This window comes from Homarus americanus, unplaced genomic scaffold (genome assembly GCF_018991925.1).
Source record: "Homarus americanus isolate GMGI-L3 unplaced genomic scaffold, GMGI_Hamer_2.0 scaffold30858, whole genome shotgun sequence".
NCBI lineage: Eukaryota > Metazoa > Arthropoda > Malacostraca > Decapoda > Nephropidae > Homarus > Homarus americanus.
The window spans coordinates 2,455,545-2,476,646 of NW_024737697.1; the positions used below are offsets into that span (position 1 = coordinate 2,455,545).

Genomic DNA, 21,102 nt, shown 5'->3' on the forward strand with positions numbered 1-21,102 from the left:
ATGATATGGTTATACTGCTGGTACTGGCTCGCACATGACTATGTTATACTGCTGGTACTGGCTCCCCATGATATGGTCACCTGCTGGTACTGGCTCACACATGATGTGGTTATACTGCTGGTGCTGGCTGCATGATATGGTTATACTGCTGGTACTGGCTCACATGATATGGTCATACTGCTGTGCTGGCTTCACATGATATGGTCATACTGCTGGTACTGGCTCACACGCTTGATATGGTCATACTGCTGGTACTGGCTCACACATGATATGGTGCCTTCCTGGTGCCTGGCTCGCACACATGGTCCTTGCTGCTGGTGCTGGCTCACTGATGTGGTCACTTTTCTTTGGTACTGGCTCACATGATGTCAGGATTATACTGCTGGTACTGGCTCACACATGATGCCGTCATACTGCTGGCTTCCCACATGATATGGTCATACTGCTGGTACTGGCTCACCTTGATGTCGTGCATACTGCTGGTGCTGGCTCACACATGATATGGTCATACTGTAGTACTAGCTCACCCCCATATGGTCATACTGCTGGTACTGGCTCACCATGATATGGTCACTTGCTGAGCACTGTCACCCATGATATGGTTATACTGCTGGTACTGAAGCCACATGAAATATGGTTATACTGCTGGTACTGGCTCACACATATGGTTATACTGCTGGTACTGGCTCACATGATATGGTCACTGCTGGTTGCTGGCTCACACATGATATGGTCATACTGCTGGTACTGGCTCACACATGATATGGTCATACTGCTGGTACTGGCTCACATGATATGGTCATACTGCTGGTGCTGGCTCACACATATGGTCATACTGCTGGTACTGGCTCACACATGATATGGTCATACTGCTGGTACTGGCTCACACATGATATGGTTATACTGCTGATGCTAGCTCACACATGATAATTCTTTTCTGGTACTATTCACACACATGATATGGTCATACTGCTGGTACTGGCTCACATGATATGGTCATACTGCTGGTGCTGGCTCACATGATATGGTCATACTGCAGTACTGGCTCACACATATAGTCATACTGCTGGTACCCAGCTCCACACATGATATGGTCATACTGCTGTTGCGGCTCACACATGATATGGTTATGCTGCTGGTACTGGCTCACATTGCTGCCTTGGTCATACTGCTGGTGCTGGCTCACACATGATATGGTCATACTGCTGGTACTGGCTCACACATGATATGGTCATACTGCTGGTACTGGCTCACACATGATATGGTCATACTGTTGGTGCTGGCTCACACATGATATGGTCATACTGCTGGTACTGGCTCACACATGATATGGTCATACTGCTGGTACTGGCTCACACATGATATGGTCATACTGCTGGTACTGGCTAACATATGACATCGCGTAATGTCTCCTCAATAAAGATTTGAATCCAGGACCAGTGGATTGCCAACCCCTATCCTAAGTTACTATACGTATATCCATCACGCTAGACCGTCAGTGTTAAGCATGACACAAAAAAATGAGAATAAATAAAAAGTCAGAATAGGATATTTTTCCGCGATTTTTTTTTTTTGTCGCTAGTGTGCATCTTAACTGGGTCATCGAGGTCACGAAGAGAAGTACAGTAACGGGAGCTTCATTTAATTGCCGGGATATATAGATCATGGATAAATAAAACCAGGAAAGTTTTTGAAGGGATCAAGTGGGAGTCTAGATAACAAGTGTGGATCTTAATAAGAATATTGTGTGAAGCTGAGGAACACGTCTGCTTCTTTACTAAATTGGGGTTGGTGGACGACACGCGTGCCACCACTTCACGCGAGGGTCAACAGTAGTGGGTCAGTGTGCACCCTCACCACTGGAAACAACAATATGAGGCCTGAATAACCACACTGTCTTGATAACTCGAATAATAAATACATTAGTTTTGCAAGTGCCACAACTTTGGGTGGGTTGATGATTACGTTTAAAATAACAAATATTGAACACGTGCGGGAGAAGCTCGACACATGACCACTGGAGGTACCAACCATTACGTGAGATAGCCATGGTTCTCGGGGCCAGGAAGAAAAATACACCCGGATTTGGTACAATGAGATGGTTGGAGGATGAGATTGACCTCGAACCAGGTGGAAGAAAGAACTAGGACTATACGAGTACACGGATATTGATCTGGGTCGTGTAAAATGGAGAGGCCTAGTTGAGGTGGCCACGGATCTCTATAGGCCTATAGAGCCAGTATATATACTTTAGTAAGGATTTTAAAGCTCCAGCCACCATTAAACTAACAACTGGCCACCATTAAACTAACAACTGGCCACCATTAAACTAACAACTGGCCACCATTAAACTAACAACTGGCCACCATTAAACTAACAACTGGTCACCATTAAACTAACAACTGGTCACCATTAAACTAACAACTGGTCACCATTAAACTAACAACTGGTCACCATTAAACTAACAACTGGTCACCATTAAACTAACTCAACTGGCACCATTAAACTAACAACTGGTCACCATTAAACTAACAACTGGCCACCAGTAAACTAACAACTGGCCACCATTAAACTAACAACTGGCCACCATTAAACTAACAACTGGCCACCATTAAACTAACAACTGGTCACCATTAAACTAACAACTGGTCACCATTAAACTAACAACTGGTCACCATTAAACTAACAACTGGTCACCATTAAACTAACAACTGGTCACCATTAAACTAACAACTGGCTACCATTAAACTAACAACTGGTCACCATTAAACTAACAACTGGCCACCATTAAAACCAACAACCGGTCACCATTAAACCAACAACTGGTCACCATTAAACTAACAACTGGCCAACTGGCCACCATTAAACTAACAACCGGTCACCACCACCACAACTGGCCACCAACAACAATTCACCATTAAACCAACAACTGGTCACCATTAAACAACAACCGCCACCATTACAACCATTAAACCAACAACTGGTCACCATTAAACCAACAACCGGCCACCATTAAACAACAACTGGCCACCATTAAACCAACAACCGGTCGCCATTAAACCAACAACTGGTCACCATTAAACCAACAACTGGCCACCATTAAAACTAACAAGCCACCATTAAACTAACAACTGGTCACCATTAAACTAACAACGCCACCATTAAACCAACAACAACTGGTCACCATTAAACCAACAACTGGTCACCATTAAACTAACAACCGGTCAACCATTAAACCAACCAACAACCGGTCACCATTAACCAACAACTGGTCACCATTAAACCAACAACTGGTCACCATTAAACAACCAACAACTGGCCACCATTAAACCAACAACTGGTCACCATTAAACCAACAACTGGTCACCATTAAACCAACAACCGTCACCATTAAACCAACAACTGGCCACCATTAAACCAACAACATTAACCAACAACTGGCCATTAAACCAACAACCCACCACAAACCAACAACCGGTCACCATTAAACCAACAACCGGTCACCATTAAACTAACAACTGGCCACCATTAAACCAACAACTGGTCACCATTAAACCAACAACTGGTCACCATTAAACCAACAACCGGGCCACCATTAAACCAACAACCGGTCACCATTAAACTAACAACTGGTCACCATTAAACTAACAACTGGTCACCATTAAACAACAACCGGTCACCAACAACCGGTCACCATTAAACCAACAACTGGCCACCATTAAACTAACAACTGGTCACCATTAAACTAACAACTGGTCACCATTTAACCATTAAACCAACAACTGGTCACCATTAAACAACTGGCCACCATTAAACTAACAACTGGTCACCATTAAACTAACAACTGGTCACCATTAAACTAACAACTGGCCCACCATTAAACTAACAACTGGTCACCATTAAACTAACAACTGGTCACCATTAAACTAACAACTGGCCACCATTAAACTAACAACTGGCCACCATTAAACTAACAACTGGTCACCATTAAACTAACAACTGGCCACCATGAAACTAACAACTGGCCACCATTAAAATAATAACTGGCTACCATTAAACTAACAACTGGCCACCATTAAAATAATAACTGGCCACCATTAAACTAACAAATGACCACCATTAAACTATCATCTGACCACCATTACACCACGACAAAATTAACGACAATATCGAGAAAAAATCACTATTCATTTATTCATATGAATCATTCAGTACACACAACGCTTGTTTACAAACATGTGGCCCATCAGAGCAGTGTGTTTGGTCCGAACAAATACTGTACATGGCATAACAAAACAACAATAGGTCCGCGTCAAGATATGAAAACAGTGAGTATAAAAAAATAAATACGATACGTGACTTTAGTATCTTAGTATTGTGTGTCTCTGGGTTGGGCCAAAAAACACGGCACGTGTGTAACACCTGGGACAGCACCTGCGTGACCTTGACATATATTACCGCGTTCACCACCTCACTGCATTATCACCTGAAGCAGCGGAGGAAACCTGAAGCACTAAGCCCAAGGCTGTGTGGCAGAGTGTCCTCCTCCTATAACAGATGCCCCCAGCATGTGTTTGTGTCCTACTATCATCCATCCTTCAAGTACCAGTATATACCACCCCTCGCCAGGATGGATTGGTTTAAACGAATGGTTAAAAACCATTTGGTTTAAACCATATTTGTTTTATTAAAAACAATTTTTTTCATTAGCTTTTTCTAAGTTTATATTTCACAACAATGTGTTTTCTCTACCCTGCACGAGGGCCCGGTTTTCTGTTTATTTGAAATGTTTACAATATATAATGTTAACACTACAGCATAATCCAACCAGATTAATTAATTTATATCAGTAAATTTTTTTATAATCGAATTTCCTTTTGAGTCACCCACCGCTTTTTCAACTATTTCTAGCTGCCAGGCTTAACTGAATACTACTACTAGTCAGTTGGGATCAAATTATGTGATTTAATTTTAAATTGGCTAACTACATGTAATACAGTCATTAGAATATCTATCAGGCTTTCTAAATTACGATAGAATTTTTAGTTTTCCATTGCACCAAATACGATTAGTATTTGTTTAATATTTTACTCAACAAACACACTACAGTATATCATTTTTTTTTTGGAAATACTATGAATCTTAATATAGTTCAAGGGACACCACACCCACCAATTTCTTTGTTCTATCCTCTATTTGATTGTAATGATAAGTTAAAGAAAATCGAGATCAAATAGAATTCTAAAATGAAGACTATATATCTGCACCTTGCACAAAATTCACAAATTATATATTCAATAGTGCTTGAAAAAGCCTTTGGTGACTAAAGGAAATTTGATGATAAAATAATAATGATACTAATTCCTTAAATTAGCTGGATTATGCTGCATTACGACACGACCATATTGTATACAGTACAGCATTACCAACATGTCAATAGTAAGCAGAAAACCAGGGATGTAAACTGAATACGATTTTTTTCTGCTATTTTATAATGGAAATATACTGTACTGAGAGTTCTTGATTAAGATATGAACTATAAGTGTGGATGATTGTGTGAAAGATTTTTTTTTTTTTTAGGTAGTGAGCAATAACATGATTGTTTGTCCACACTGCCCGCCCCTCACCCCTCAAGTACCAGTACCACTACTACTTCTCCCTCACCCCTCAAGTACCAGTACCACTACTACTTCTCCCTCACCCCTCAAGTACCAGTACCACTACTACTTCTCCCTCACCCCTCAAGTACCAGTACCACTACTACTTCTCCCTCACCCCTCAAGTACCAGTACCACTACTACTTCTCCCTCACCCCTCAAGTACCAGTACCACTACCACTTCTCCCTCACCCCTCAAGTACCAGTACCACTACCACTTCTCCCTCACCCCTCAAGTACCAGTGCCACTACCATTTCTCCCTCACCCCTCAAGTACCAGTGCCACTACCATTTCTCCCTCACCCCTCAAGTACCAGTGCCACTACCATTTCTCCCTCACCCCTCATGTGCCACTATGTATCTCTCTTCCCTCACCCGTCAGATAACCTCATATCCTAAACTTGAGTCATTCTAACTTATCGCACCGAGAGCTAATCTAATCTAATCTGAGCTAAGCTGCCGTAACCGGACAACTCAACCAAACGTCACATTTTATACAGTAGACTAACCTAACCAAATGTCACCTATTATTAGCTAACCTAACCCAATAAAGCCTTACGGGATCGCCTGAAGATTAGCGTCTGGGTGATAAAACTTTTAGTGGGATACACTAAGGGCTAATCTTCAGGTGATCAACATTACTACTAAAAGCTAACCTCACTAAATGTATCTTATATAGCCTAACTAATCGTTATCTAATATAAGCTAACCTAAAGCAACTAAAATTGAATCTTAACGGGTCCGAGCAAATCTAACGCAATATATCCCAATATACAGTCTACCCAATAACTTGAGTTATAGACAAAATAAAATCGCCCGTAGAGGGCCTTAAACTATGGGGTCAACTCTGTTTTTCTTTGATTTTTTTTTTACAACTTTTGCCAGGGAGAGTCAGCTGGCACAGTAAACTAGCCAATGAGATTATGGCACAGCCACAATGGTTCAAACAATGAATATTCCACAGACTTTAGATGTAAAAATGCACCTAACTAGATAACTTTGTTCTGAACTAATATTTAATGATAAAAATTATATCGAGACGATTCACATATCCATTGGATTATTTCCCTTATGTTAGAGAACAATTATAGTAAAATACCTTTAGAAAATGTTTCTTAATTTTATCTAGTTTCATTTGGACGTAATTAAATGACTGGTATAAATCCGGGTGTTTTTTGTTAATTCTAAACATAATTCCAGAAACTTTGCCGTAAGTTAGTTCGTTGGATTCCACATCTGCAGTTAACTGGAATATTCATTGGACGAACCTTTGAAAATGTGGAGTCCGGTACCACCAGCTGGGTGTATATGAACTCCTCAACACACGGGAACATCTTCAACCATATTATCTTATAAATATGTACAATCTTCTTTGCCATATATACAATGTTAACATTTGTATAAAATACCAAAGTTGAGAGATCGCTCACAGCAATTATTTTTGATCAGTTACGCTTGACCATCTGCACATGTAGCTTTGGCAAGGTCTTGTTGGGTAACTAAATGATTTATTACTTCCCTGGGCAGCCTGTGTGCCCTACGGAACCAGGGATAAGGTAGTACCACACACTTGAGTTATTAAGTTTACTGATATGACACAATTACTGTAAGAGTATTGACAGGAAAAGTGAAGTATGGGCGGTACACACCTCGCCCTCACTCTCCTTACACACCAGATGGTTCTTGACTCACCACTCAACTCAAGCTTTATGAATATTATAGGGTACACACCTTCAGCAGTTTATTGGGTAGATCCTTTAGTGTAAATCTCTATATTTTCCTTAACATCCGGAATGGAACAGAACCAGAAACCATAACGCACATGGACAGGGCCCTCACGCTTCCACTGCACATTACACACTGACTGAGCCACTCTGCCAAGTGCCAATGCTCACGTTTCCATTTGCCATTTTTTTCATGTATATATTCCAACTGCTTGATGCAGTTTACATTCACTCTTTTACATAAAATTTGCTATTACTACCCGCATGAAATATTTACGTAAAATCTGATAGATTTTATGAATATTTTTAGGGGTATTTGTTGTAATGATTCGATGTTGCCAAAGGGAAGCGTTGCCTTAATCTTGGTTGAGAGAGTTACTAGGGATCCTTATTCACAACCACCCAAATACTACTATATTGAACTATGAAAATATTCGATATTATACTGTGGATATCCACATATAAAGAAATGCGAGTGAAGACAACCGCATTTATAAAACAAAACAAAAATAAAAATGTTTTAAAACTTTACGGAGAAAATACTTAACAATTTTTTTAGAGGTAACGCTAGTTTAGTAAAGCAACAGCACAATTGAAAATCATCATTACAAACTACAATCAATTGAGATAAACGTGTTAGTGTGGCAGGTGGCAACTATGTGCACGTGAGCCAGGGTTGGCAAAGCTTTCCACACCACGTCCACTCCCCAAGCGTCCTAAAACTGGATTTTACCGGTTATAACGAACACGAAGGCGCACAGCACTTCGCCCGTGTCATAATGTTTCGTCCAACCACAATAATTTCTTCGGGTAAGAGTTTTCTCCAACGTTCGTTTCCAGTACTTTGATGTGTGTGCGTCGTTGAATTTATGTCACATTAGACCATAAATAAGAAGCAAGAGAAGTAGGGAATAAAAGGAGACAGCTGCTGCTGGGTAGTGTGGGTGGGACGGAGTCCGCTACACCACAGTGAATCCTCAGTGGAAGCAGAGGTATATCTCGATTTTACCGGTTAATTGCTTTTAAAATATCCTCGTGACTGTTGATTACAGATTTACAGATTGCCCACGAGGGGGCTAGTTTAGTGGGCACCCCCCTTGCATCCTGTGCAAGGTGAAGCGCAGAAGCGTTTACAGCGCCCAACTGAGAAGCATGCTGAGTTCATACTTGCCTTTATGACTCGTGTATTAAGGGCGTAAAAGGCCTGAAGGGTCATGGGTTTTGTCTGCAAGTTACATAAAGCGTCACTGTTGACATTAGTCACTATATACAGCTTAATTAACCTTTAATACTTCTAGAAAAATCATAAGCATACTGATATTTGACTGGGATGATTCCGTAGCATCCTTATTTTTTTATATAGATTCGAATTACTGACTGAAAATATCAATTGTTTTCATTCGATTTTCTTTATAGTATCTATCAAAAGTTACAGACAATACTTATTAATCTCTAAATCTTATATAAAAAAGTAAACACGAATACAAGTTATCCTATACGTAACTAAATGCAGGTATGCTATAATGGGTACAGTGGTACGTACTAGTACCTTTGGTTCCAATGACAATCCCATTGTAAGAGAAAACGTACGGGCTGTCGTTTTCCTATATGAGAAGTTAAATCTTTAAGGGTAACTAAAATTACATTTTCATATTATATGAATCGAATCTAATAATTAATTTCTTTATTAAGTTTGTTATATCAATGACTTACCAGCACACTAATCGTTCAAGTGGTCGGTCTGTTCTTTATTATTTTGTTAAGACTTTCATTTCCCACTGTTAGTAGTACAGGAGGAAACCGGAGTACCTGCGGTCTTTGGTAGTCACATTAGTGCAGCGGCCAGGAGAAAAAAATTCAAGTTATGATAAAAGAGGTAATTTGTTTCGCTTACAGAATTGTTCACCGTATTTCATATATAAGGGGATTCATGAAAAATTACGGTTATATTGTAGTGGATTCCTCCCCTACAAACGCCGTGTGTTGCTGACTAGCCGGCCCCCCCGCGAATCTACCAGCGTATTCCTCGTGGTCAAAGTCAGGTAACCAGCGACGCCGAACAAAGCGGGGGCCTACCATCAAGCCACGCCTAACCCCGCTATATAAGACCTCACCTGGCCGTCATTGACTTGAAGCAGAAGAGGGAGGAGTCGAGGAGGAACGGGGACAGGTGCACATGGGTTATACTCAGGGGGAGGGTAGTGGAAACAAGTGTGCCGACACAGGGCCAGGGGGCAGCAGTGCACCCTCCACCCACTCAACCCCCCACCCGGGAGGCGGCACCAGCTCAGCCTACCGGACAGGAGAAAACGAGCGCCGTGTAAACAATGACATTTTTAACCACACCCTGCAAAATACAGTGTACTTAGCAAATGCTGCAGCTTCTGAGAATGTGGGTGGAGCGGGTTTATTACTAAGAGCAGAGACGTTACCGAGAACAAATTCTGGCTTGAATGTCATGTACACTAATACTGACACGTTCCTTGATAAGAGAGAGGAGTTTGAAACACTACTAAGAGTACACCAACCAGATATTGTAGGAGTTGTAGAACTGTTGTACAAGAACAGGAGAATCGACCCAGAGGAATGTGAGTTCAGTATTGCTGGATATGACTCATTTACGAACCTAACTCAAGAATCTTGCAGGAGGGGTGTGGTTATCTACGCTAGGCAAGACCTTAGAGCCAGCCAGGCGAGGGTACAGGGAGAGGATGTTTTTGAAGAGTCCAAGTGGTGTAAAATTAAACTAAAGTGAAGGGAATTACTTATTGTCGGGTGTATCTACCGATCCCCAAACTGTGGCACACTAAATCAAAGGAACTTAAAAGCCTTAATAGACAATGCGGCAATGCTCAACCCTAGCCACCTCCTTATCATGGGGGACTTTAACTATGGCGACATCGACTGGAGAAACGAGTTCACCCCAAATGACTTGAGTAACCCTGCTACTCTTTTTGTAGAAACTCTGAGAGATAATTTTCTGTTCCAAGTCCGTAGACTTGCATCGTTTTTCATCGTAGATAAATTGTTAATTAATGCCTTCCTAAAGAAACCATCGACATGGGAACAGGTTTGTTCCACTCTACGATTTTTTTGCGATTTTTCCACCAAGTTTGATGAAAAACGATTGTGCCTTTTCGGCCGCCCAGAACAGACACACACACAGACAGACACACGGCTAGTCCTTTAGTATATTAGATTCAGATTTAACTGTTACCTAGTTCAGGATAAGGCCAGGCCATGGTACAAATATTACAAGGGAAATTACAACAGGATGAGGGAAGCGATTAGAGGTATCAACTGGCCTGACTCATTAAGGCACAAGAACGTAGACACTACGCTGAATATCATAACTAGTAAAGTGACCCATTTGATCGATAAATATATACCCAAGACCAAACCCAGTACCTCTAGGAATACGAGGGGATCCCTACACATGAATCATGCGGCAGTCGACAGAATTAAGAAGAAAACCCAGAAATTTAAGACGTGGGTTGGGTCAAACGATGAGCAGGACAGGATGATGTATGCAAGTGCCAGAAACCAAGCAAAGATAGAGTGTAGAAGGGCTGAAAAGGAGTTCCAGAGGCTGGTTGCAAGCGAGGTCAAGTCAAACCCAAAGGCGTTTTACCGCTATGAAAAGTCGAAACTGAAAACGTGAGTAGGAGTATCAGACCTGAGGCTTGAAGATGGTAGTTATGCAGATTCTGACCAGGATAAAGCTGAGGCATTGAACAGCTTCTTTTCCTCGGTGTTCACAAGAAAGGATGCAATTAACCTTCCTGCGTTTGAGGACAGACGATTCGACACAGCACTGACCCACATTGTGTTCACAGAAGAGTGTATTAGAAATAAACTGTCCAGGCTAAATGTCCATAAGAATCCCGGCCCTGACATAGTACACCCAAGAGTGCTAAGAGAGTTGTGCAACGAGCTTGCCGAGCCCCTGAAGATCCTGTTTTGTAAATGCCTGGATGAACAAAAGGTCCCCAGTGAATGGAAAGTGGCTTATGTGAGTCCTATCTTCAAGAAAGGCGATCGTCACCCCACGAACAACTATAGACCGGTGAGCCTGACCAGTATAATATGTAAAGTACTTGAGAGTATTATCAGAAACGCCGCAATGGAACATCTACTACGAAACAACCTTGTAAAGGATTGCCAACACGGTTTTATGCCGGGGCGCTCCTGCTTAACACAATTGCTCAAGGCATTGGATATTTGGACCCATATTCTGGAACGGTGTGGAAATCTCGACAATATTTACCTAGATTTTGCCAAGGTTTTCGACAGTGTACCCCACGAAAGACTGCAAATCAAACTGGAAGGGTACGGAATTCGGGGAAATGTCCTAGCGTGGATAGAAGACTTTCTACATGACCACAAGCAGTGTGTGGTGATTAATGGCACGAAATCGTCATCCGTACCTGTCACAAGTGGGGTACCTCAGGGCAGTGTATTGGACCTTTCTGTTGTTTGTTTGTTTCATAAATGACATGCCTGATGTTGTCCACTCCTCCATACAAATGTTTGCTGATGACGCAAAGTTATTTCGGAAAATCAAGAACCAAGCGGACTGTGAAGAGCTGCAGAAGGACCTCTGTGGGCTCCAAGAATGGTCGAAGAAATGGCTGCTGAGATTCAATGTCACGAAGTGTAAGAGGATGCACCTGGGGCGTATCAACGGTAAGGAGGCGTATCATATGTCCCAACGGGATGAAGAAATTGCACTAGTTGAGACTGAATGTGAGAAGGACATAGGTGTGTATGTTGACAATGAGCTGAAGTTCTCGGGCCATTGCGAGAAGAAGGTAAATCAGGCAAATAAATTATTGGTCTTATAAGAAGGTCGTTCAGATATCTAGACGGTCCGTCCCTCGGAACGATCTTCAAGAGTGAAGTGCTTTTCCATCTGGGGTACTGTCACCCCGTCTGGTCCCCGAGATATGCTAGGGACTGTCAGTTGGTTGAAAATGTTCAAAGGAGGGCCACCAGATTGGTGCCTGCACTTCGGCACCTCAGCTACCCTGAGAGATTGGAGCGCTTGAACTTGCCTAGCTTATACTACAGACGGGCAAGGGGTGACCTAGTTGAGGTGTATAAGCATCTCAGGGGGCACTACTCAGTTGAGTGTCCTTACTTGGAGCTGGCGGACGCTCGCCCCACAAGGGGTAACAGCTCAAGATTGAAGAAGCCGCAAGTCCAGAAAACTGTGAGGGCAAACTTTTTCGGAGTGAGGGTTGTAAACTCTTGGAACAATCTACCAGAAAGTGTTGTGACGGCACCGAGTGTGAGCTCTTTCAAGACAAGATTTGATCAACACTGGAGCGGGTTCAGATACATTCAGGAGCCGGTGCATGCCCAGTACTTGCCAACAGTGCGTGACAGAGACGTGACCGATCGCCCGGGCGGCTAGCGAGCCGATCTTTTGGTGAAGAGGATAAAAGAAAAGGAAAAGTAATCAGAGACGTGGCCGATCGCCCAAGCGGCTATCGAATCGATCAGTGGTGAAGAGGATAAAAGTAAAAAGTAAAAGTAGTATCTGCCAACAACAGTGCGTAACAGAGACGTGACCAACAGTCGAAGCGGCTAATGAGCAGATTAGTGGCGAAGAGGATAAAGGTAAAAGTAAAAAACTCTTCCTAGATATGCTACATTTATTAAGACTCAAGCATAGGTAATGACCCTACTTTTGTGAAGATTAGTAGGGTCATTACCTATACTTGACCTCTGTGGACTTGATCTCACCCCCCTCTGTATATATATATATATATATATATATATATATATATATATATATATATATATATATATATATATATATATATATATATATATATATATATAACTTGTTCTGAACTTCTACTTAGTTTGTACTCACCCCTGATAGATGTGAATTACACGAAAGCGCTTGGGAACTTCGTGTTTTCTTTTTCCTTGTGGTTATCAGCATATATATATATATATATATATATATATATATATATATATATATATATATATATATATATATATATATATATATATATATATATATATATATATATATATATATATATATGTGATATCCAGAAATTTCAGAGTAATTTCAAATGCCCCGCCATGAGTGATACTGAGCGTTCAAGGTCATCTGAGGGGAGGGAGCGCTGCCTGCTCGTAGCGAGAGATTGCGGAACTAGGCCTATATGATATTAAATGTGATTTACCGAATTAATAATGATGCGATTCATGAAGTTAAGGGACTATTATTGAATTTGAAATTATTATAGATCGTTTAGCAGTCTGAATAATGTTACGGGTGTCCCAAGGAGTTATTAGTTAGGCGGTAAATATATCACGTAGGACCAAGCTAACGCCGTGGGGAGACGCGACGCTGGCTAGGCCCAGTCCCGGAGAGCATTCACACAGACAAGACGTTCCGCGCGTCCATCAGAAATAGTCACGTGGCCTAGTCACCTGTGCTGCGCTATTGCAGTATAACAAGGTTTCCGTCAGAACCCACTTGACTGGAGTTGACTGGAGTTGATTGGAGTTGACCGGAGTTGACTGCGAGAGATTGACTGCCGTTTGAGACTGCCGTTGATGATTGAGGGTGGCGATTGTCGCCATTGGACCGATCAGTGTAGGCCTGTCACTGTTTAGCGGGGTAGCAAAGGATCTCTTGAGTGAACGAGTGCTTCCGACAACTAAAACGACGGGACCAGCATCCACAGTGGGTGATCAGTTCTTACCACTCGGTGCACAACACCACATGTCCCGAGCAGCCTGTTGAGCATGGCGCTGGTTCTCGTTGCGCCGGTCGTTGGCTATCTCTTTGCCCGGTGCGGTTGGTGATGGGACTCGGTTTGTTATCTGACGTGTTGTTCTTTGTAATTTTAAATTGTTCTTCAGTGGGAACAGGAATTCAATTTGGGTTACTTTTTAGCCATTCATTCGATGGTGGGTTAATTTGGGGTTGAATATTGTTTTGGTGAACCCTTAAGGCCTATTCATTGTTGAGTATTTAATTTCTTATTTTTTAGTACCATTTCCTAAGTGACTGATATTATTTTGTGAAAGCCCTTAAGGCCTGTTCATGTGTGCAAACAACATTTCTTAATACTTCAAATTTATTGTTGCCTGTGTTTCTAATAATTTCTATGTCATGTATAACTTTTATTCCCCAGAGTAGTGTTTAAAGTTTAAGTTAAGAGGTGCGCATATTGGTGTACCATTATTTGATTGTGTTTGTAGTGTTGGAGGGAATATAAGTGTCTAAATTTTACAGTGTGTCTCATTCATCCCAGTCACAGACGCTATCCTTCCACGGGTCACGGACAGTTCATTTTGTGTAGTAGATTTAAGTGTTCTTGTGCTGGTTCGGGATTTTTCTCAAAGGGGCACTTCCACTGCCTTTACCATCTATTAAATTTTAATAAACCCCAAGTCAAGTGAGAAATTAAAGTCCAGCAAATTCCGACCGGTTACATATATATATATATATATATATATATATATATATATATATATATATATATATATATATATATATATATATATATATATATATATATATATATATATATATATATATATATATATATATATATATATATATATATATATATATATATATATATATATATATATATATTGATTATTGAAACATGCAAACATTTCTATAAATTTGGGGGCCCACTGATAAGTTTGGCCTGGGGCCCACAAGTAGGTAAATCCGGCCCTGGTCATAGGGATAACTAAACTTATTTCTACTACACCATTTGATGTCACATAGTAAAATATATTTTAGAAAAATAGAAATTCAGGCTTTGGTATAAATTTATGTAAAATCAATTCAACATCGTTTCAATAGATATGAATCACATTTACGCCATAATAAAAATAATTTTGTAAAGAGGGCGTTTTCAACCTGAGGACCCCATATTTGATTACACTACTAAGAGTTAGTTTAACAAAGCCTTAACTCCTCCACTGATACATTCACTTTATTGGGGAATGTAACCACTTAGGTTCACTCCATCAGCCTGGATCACTCTTGTTGCCTAAAGCTTGGCATACATAGTCTCATGTCACTGACAGTCATTTCAACGGTGTCGCGGCAGAAGACCTACATAAGGCGACTTGGGGTTGGCACAGTCTTTTTTCAATGACAGTCCTCAGGACGGTGTCGCGGTAAAGGGACTCTGTGCAGCGCCCCGTTCCCTTAGGGCAGGAGATCTAAACTAACTCAGTGTCTGGGGCCTACTGGCTAAAATGTGGTTGTAGTGGGCGTGAGACACGATGAACAATACAGGACTGTCATATGAGGCCCCTTAGCTTGGTTCACATATCTTACTAATGGAATCTAGATAACGTAGTCACGCCTCACCTAGTCTCATCTCTCGTAAAACAAGCATTCGAGTTGGGTTTCCTGAGTAGTCATAGCGCAACCTATGATAACGCCTAACCATATGTAGTATCCTAACATCATAATACAGTCATCATAAATTTAAATATTTTTATTTGGTTTAATGATTTATATTTAAATATCATGAAATGATAACGATTTTTCAGGAATATACAAATTGCTAGGAGTATTGACTCCCTGAAGAGCGAGTTTGCGGTGATACAAGTTTGATATATGGAAAAAAAAAATGAAAAAATAAGAAGTGGTGCATTTAATACACACAGCCCCACATGCCATGATAATAACAAAATAAATGAAAAACAACAGTTTTTGTTAAAGCACTAAAGTATGGTGTCCAAATTTCAAATTCCACGTGCAAAAAGTGCTTGGGATTTTGCCCAGTCAACCAACAAACGGAACGAACAAACACAGTAACTAATGGGTACAGTACCTACTTGAGAATAATAACGCAACTGGAACCAGGGAAAGGATTGGGTGTACAGAAAAAGATCGAAAGTTCAAACCATTTATTATATAAGTTGATGAATAAAACACCATATCTTTATTAACAGTAATTGATGATATACTTAATATTTTTATAGAATAGAAACAAAAGATACAAATTTTATTTTTATAAATTTTCTTTTGATGTGAAATCATGAATTCTTCTTTGATATACTGTATTTACATAAGTGAACTAGATTCAGGTGATCTGGAGGTAGGTGTCAGTGCCCGGGCCAGGTAGGACTTGTTGAGCAGATGAAGAGGTTGAGCGAGTGTAAGCATCAGTACTCCCACCATCACACCCATGGCCTGTAACACATTAAAGGTGTGTTTACACTTCGAATATGTTGATTGACTTGACAAGCCGTCTAGAAATCTAATGAATGTTTGCGACATATCGTAGACATGAAGATATGTCGTGGAACTTATTGGTCAATAAATTATCTTTTTATGACTGAATTTTGTGCCTTTGTCAAGTCTGACAGCAGTCGCCCAGGATGGAAAACATACAAATGTTGGTCGACTCACGTATGCCGTGTACCAACGCTTCTATCGGTTTAGCTTTAAGAGCTTACTATATTTTAAATGATACTGGAGGAATTCGTGATATTATGTTGTCTAGCACTCAGGATGGATGGAAACTCTAAGGTGGTTTTCTTATATAATATAAGTTATATGATAGACAGTCTGGTGCTGGAGGTGCCGTGTGGTGAGGAACTGCTCAGTAGAGACGTTCGGTGAGTAGCGTGTTGAAGGAGGTAGATGTGCAGGAGCTTCGTTAGAGAAGGTGTTGCCTGTTGCTGGCCTCCTGGTTGAATGAATGCTGGACAGCGTGGAGCTTGCTGGAGGAGGTGTTGCGTGTTCAAGTAGAATGGCCAGAATGAGAGCTGGTTGGTGAGGAAGCTCAGAGAAGGACAGCTGGTGGGTCGCCATGCTCGCTGGCGGGAGCGCTGGCGGGAGCGAGGACCGCCAGGCAGGCGGAGGAGAGGCGAGGGCCGCCAGGCAGCGGCGGAGGAGGAGGTGTTGCGTGTTCAAGAAGAGAGACCAGAATGAATCTCGATACGATACGATACGAAGTCTTTAGTTAAGAGGTGAAAGAAGATTATTAGGAGTTGAAGGAAAAGTGGTGAAACTGAAATACAGTAGGAGTAGAAAGAATCTGGGCTCAACCAGATCGCTTCATCTTTCTTATTGGTGTTTTGAATGAATCTCAATGGAGAGACAGAGCTTATATACCCAGCAGCTGTGAGTCATCTATGAGTCATGTTGGGAAAACCCGAGAAAGTCGCCGGTCTTTGGTTCGTTGTTAGGGAAGGTGGTAACATCTGGTGACGCCGCTCGTTTGGTTGCTAGGATACGGTAGCATCGGAATGCGGATAAGCAGTTGTAGGGGAGAAGTCCACTACAATACTTAGGACTTAAAGTGTATTAAAACGCTCAGGAACGCAGTCGTGGCTGCTCAGCAGCTTGACCCCCAAATAAAATCAAGACCAAAAATTGCTATGATCTTAATATATAGCATGTTTTTAAATATATGAAATAATGGGTGAATCAGCCCCCAGTTATATGGGTTTGCCACACTCTCCGTTGACTGTGATGGTTATATTTTTCTTACACTTAAGCCGTGATGATACATTTGGCATAATTTATTATTCCTTTAATATGATATTCCGCTATCAGGTACCAGTACAACTCCATCTAGTGCTCGGATTTGCATGGAGGGGGATTGTATGAGCCACTTTCAAGTACCCATCTTGTAACTTTAAATGAGGAGGTTGGAAGTGAATAGTCACTAAACACCAGATTTACTTCTTCACAGGTGATAGGCTGGTTCTTTACCAGAATGCGTTATGGGTGACCTCTACACCCCATAGTTCATTCCCAACTTTTTCTTCTCCCTAGTAATAAGTCTTTTGGCGAGGATAGATTTGGGGCATCCATTCTCATTAATTTCAAATCTTGACAAATCATGGACATACAGAATAAAAGATATTTGGTTGTTCCTGTTGGATCATCGTCACCTAAAGTTCCTATGCTTCCCATGCTTGAGGGCAGTGTGGCGCCGAGAGCTAACAAGTACTGCTCGAGCAAAACAAAACCTTGGACATTAAACACAATCTCAGAAAGTTTAAGAAGAAACAAGCACACAATCAAAATAGGAACACAGAATGTGGGAACATTACATGGGGGTGGCATCACATTGCCTCGTCTCACTCAAGCTTACCCCATAAGACACAAAACTGGACAACAATGGTATACCTGTACTGCTATGGCTAGCTCTAAGTAGGGTAGACTTCATGAAATACTCATTTGGTGTTCCCCTGTACTCAGTCATGGCTGAAGAATAAAATCCTGGGCTAAGAAAACCTTATTTACATATAGTTACAAATAAAAGGCACAAGACATAATATAGGTGCACCTCTGAATGGGGAGGCAGAAACTTGGTTAAATTCAATAGTAATAAAACACAGTATTTACCAATTACACTTTAAATTAGATGATCTCACTCCAATTACATTTCAGGATGCTATCATTCTGCTAAATTTTGAAATAGATATGCTAGGCCTCACCATTTCCTCCAGTAAGTCATGGAAATCACACATCCTCAACATAGCTAAAGCTGCCTTCCTAAAGTTGGGAATGCTGTACAGATGCCGTAGCTACTTCACTCCTGAGCAGTTGCTTCAAGTATATAAGCCTTATATACTTGAATGAATCCCTTATATTATAAGGGATTCATTCGTCCTAACTTGGAGTACTGCTCTCATATCTGGGGTGGCTCTTCTTCTGTCCAACTGTTAGATAGGGGGGAATCAAAGGCATTTCGTCTTATTAACTCTCCTTCTTTAGTTGATAATCTTTCTTATCTTTCTTTTCCCGCAATGTTGCTTCACTCTCTCTTTTACAGGTACTCTTAACGGGCAATGTTCGGTGGATTTGGCATCCGGTGTACCACCGGCAAGACTGTAGGCTCGTAACACACATCTTGCCCGTGGTGTCCACCGTTTCTCTGTGGATGTCGGTCACACTGGAATAACCCGTTATAGTACAACCTTCTTTCCTCACACATCCAAACTGTGGAATGCTCTGCCTTCTTATGTATTTCCATACTTATACAATCTGTCTCACTTCAAAAAGCTGGTTTTCTGGCATCTTAGTGGTGTAGATTAACACAGTATAAACTTTTTCTTCTTTATTTTTAATTTCTTTGCCCTTATTTTTCGCCCTCTAGGCTCCATTGTGGGTCGTTCGACCTGTGCCAGGGTGGGCTAATCCCCTTAAAAAAAAAAATCCTAATTGGGAGTTCAACATAAGCACCACTGACTTCCCACCTAACATTCCCTAGGACAGGAAGGACAAATTTTAGTCACATGGCTCATACAGAGAAGAGAGAGAGGCCAAGACAGACATGTCTGCAGACCAGAGCTGGAACAAGGACAGTGTCCTCCATTAAGGCTCGTGTGGAACAGATGAGACAGTCTGGGTCATACCAAACTGGCGACATATTAAGTTCCACCTATTGGCACATGCCAGATGAACATTATTTAATTTACCTAACTTACATATACTACTGTACAAGGCATGGTCTTAATGAAAGAAGGTAGGACTATCTATGGGAGTGCAATAGGTAATTAATATGAGCTAAAATACATGGTATAACAATGAGAACACAAGCAACAACAAATGGAAATAACACAAACTTGCAACCTGGCAACTGAAGCGGCCATTCCCTAGGCTTCTAGTGGGTGATGAAATACCTAGCCACACCTTCGCTGACCCACCATGTGTTCTTAAGCACAGTGAGCCAAGTGGTATGGTGCAACAACATCAGAAAAATCTCATAGTCTGAATAGTAAAAAGCCTGGCTCGAAGATAATACTGTTATATATAAACATAAATATAAAAAATATGCATGTTCCCGTGACAGTGGGAAGTTTTCAAATGTTTATTGGGAAATGGAAAGACTGCAGAGGGATATTTTAAGATTAGTGAAGAAAGGTGTACAGGTTCAAATAGCATTAGTGGAGAAGGTTTTTATTTCATACATGCAAATGGTGAAAAGCATGAGACAGGTGTTGGTATTCTCATAAACCAGAAGTTGAACAATAGTGTAAAGTGATACTGGGCACTGTCAGTAGAGTTTTGTTACAGTAGTCAAGTATTATGGTAAATCCAAGGACTTGGTAATAATACATATTTAGACACCAACAAATGATAGTGAGGTTGAGGTTTTAGAAATATTTTATGGAGGTTTAAAGAAAGCAAAAGACACCATTAAGTTTAATGAGTGTCTGATTATAATGGGTGATTATAACACAAATATTGGGAAAGGGGAAGAAGCACTGGTAGAAGGATCACATAAGAACATAAGAATGGAGGAAACTGCAGCGGGCCTATTGGCCCATACTGGGCAGTCCCGTTTACACCCAACCCCTATTGCTCATATGAGCATCCAACCTATGTTTGAAACAATTCAGGGTATTCGAGTTAATGATGATATTTGGTAACTTGTTCCATTCATCCATTACTCTGTTTCCAAACCAGTGTTTACCTATTTCACTCCTAAATCTAAATTTGTCTAATTTAAAACCGTTGTTACGAGTTCGCTCCTGGTTGGATAGTTTGAGTACCTTTGTAATGTCCCCTTTGTTTAGCCCTGCCTTCCACTTATACACCTCTATCAGGTCGCCCCTCGCTCTACGTCTCTCAGAGTGCAAATTAAAGATGCTTTAACCACCATGCCTATATACTCAAGGTTCCTAATGCCCGGGATTGGTCTTGTCATTCTCCTCTGAATTCTTTCAAGGATTCTATATCCATTCTGTATACG

The 21,102-nt window shown here is 41.0% G+C and overlaps 2 protein-coding genes across 9 annotated transcripts in view; both read right to left on the reverse strand.

The window, feature by feature from the left end:
- The window catches only part of LOC121873537, a 139,898-nt gene extending 132,363 nt beyond the window's left edge, over positions 1-7,535 (reverse strand). For all 8 annotated transcript variants that reach the window (XM_042377163.1, XM_042377161.1, XM_042377164.1 and 5 more), the window contains exon 1: positions 7,389-7,535. The gene's annotated coding sequence lies outside the window, so the exon portion shown is untranslated. The remainder of the gene's footprint in view (positions 1-7,388) is intronic.
- Positions 7,536-16,280: 8,745 nt separating this feature from the next.
- Positions 16,281-21,102, reverse strand: part of LOC121873538 (solute carrier family 43 member 3-like) — a 47,984-nt gene continuing 43,162 nt past the window's right edge. The window contains exon 7 of the mRNA XM_042377168.1: positions 16,281-16,580. The gene's annotated coding sequence lies outside the window, so the exon portion shown is untranslated. The remainder of the gene's footprint in view (positions 16,581-21,102) is intronic.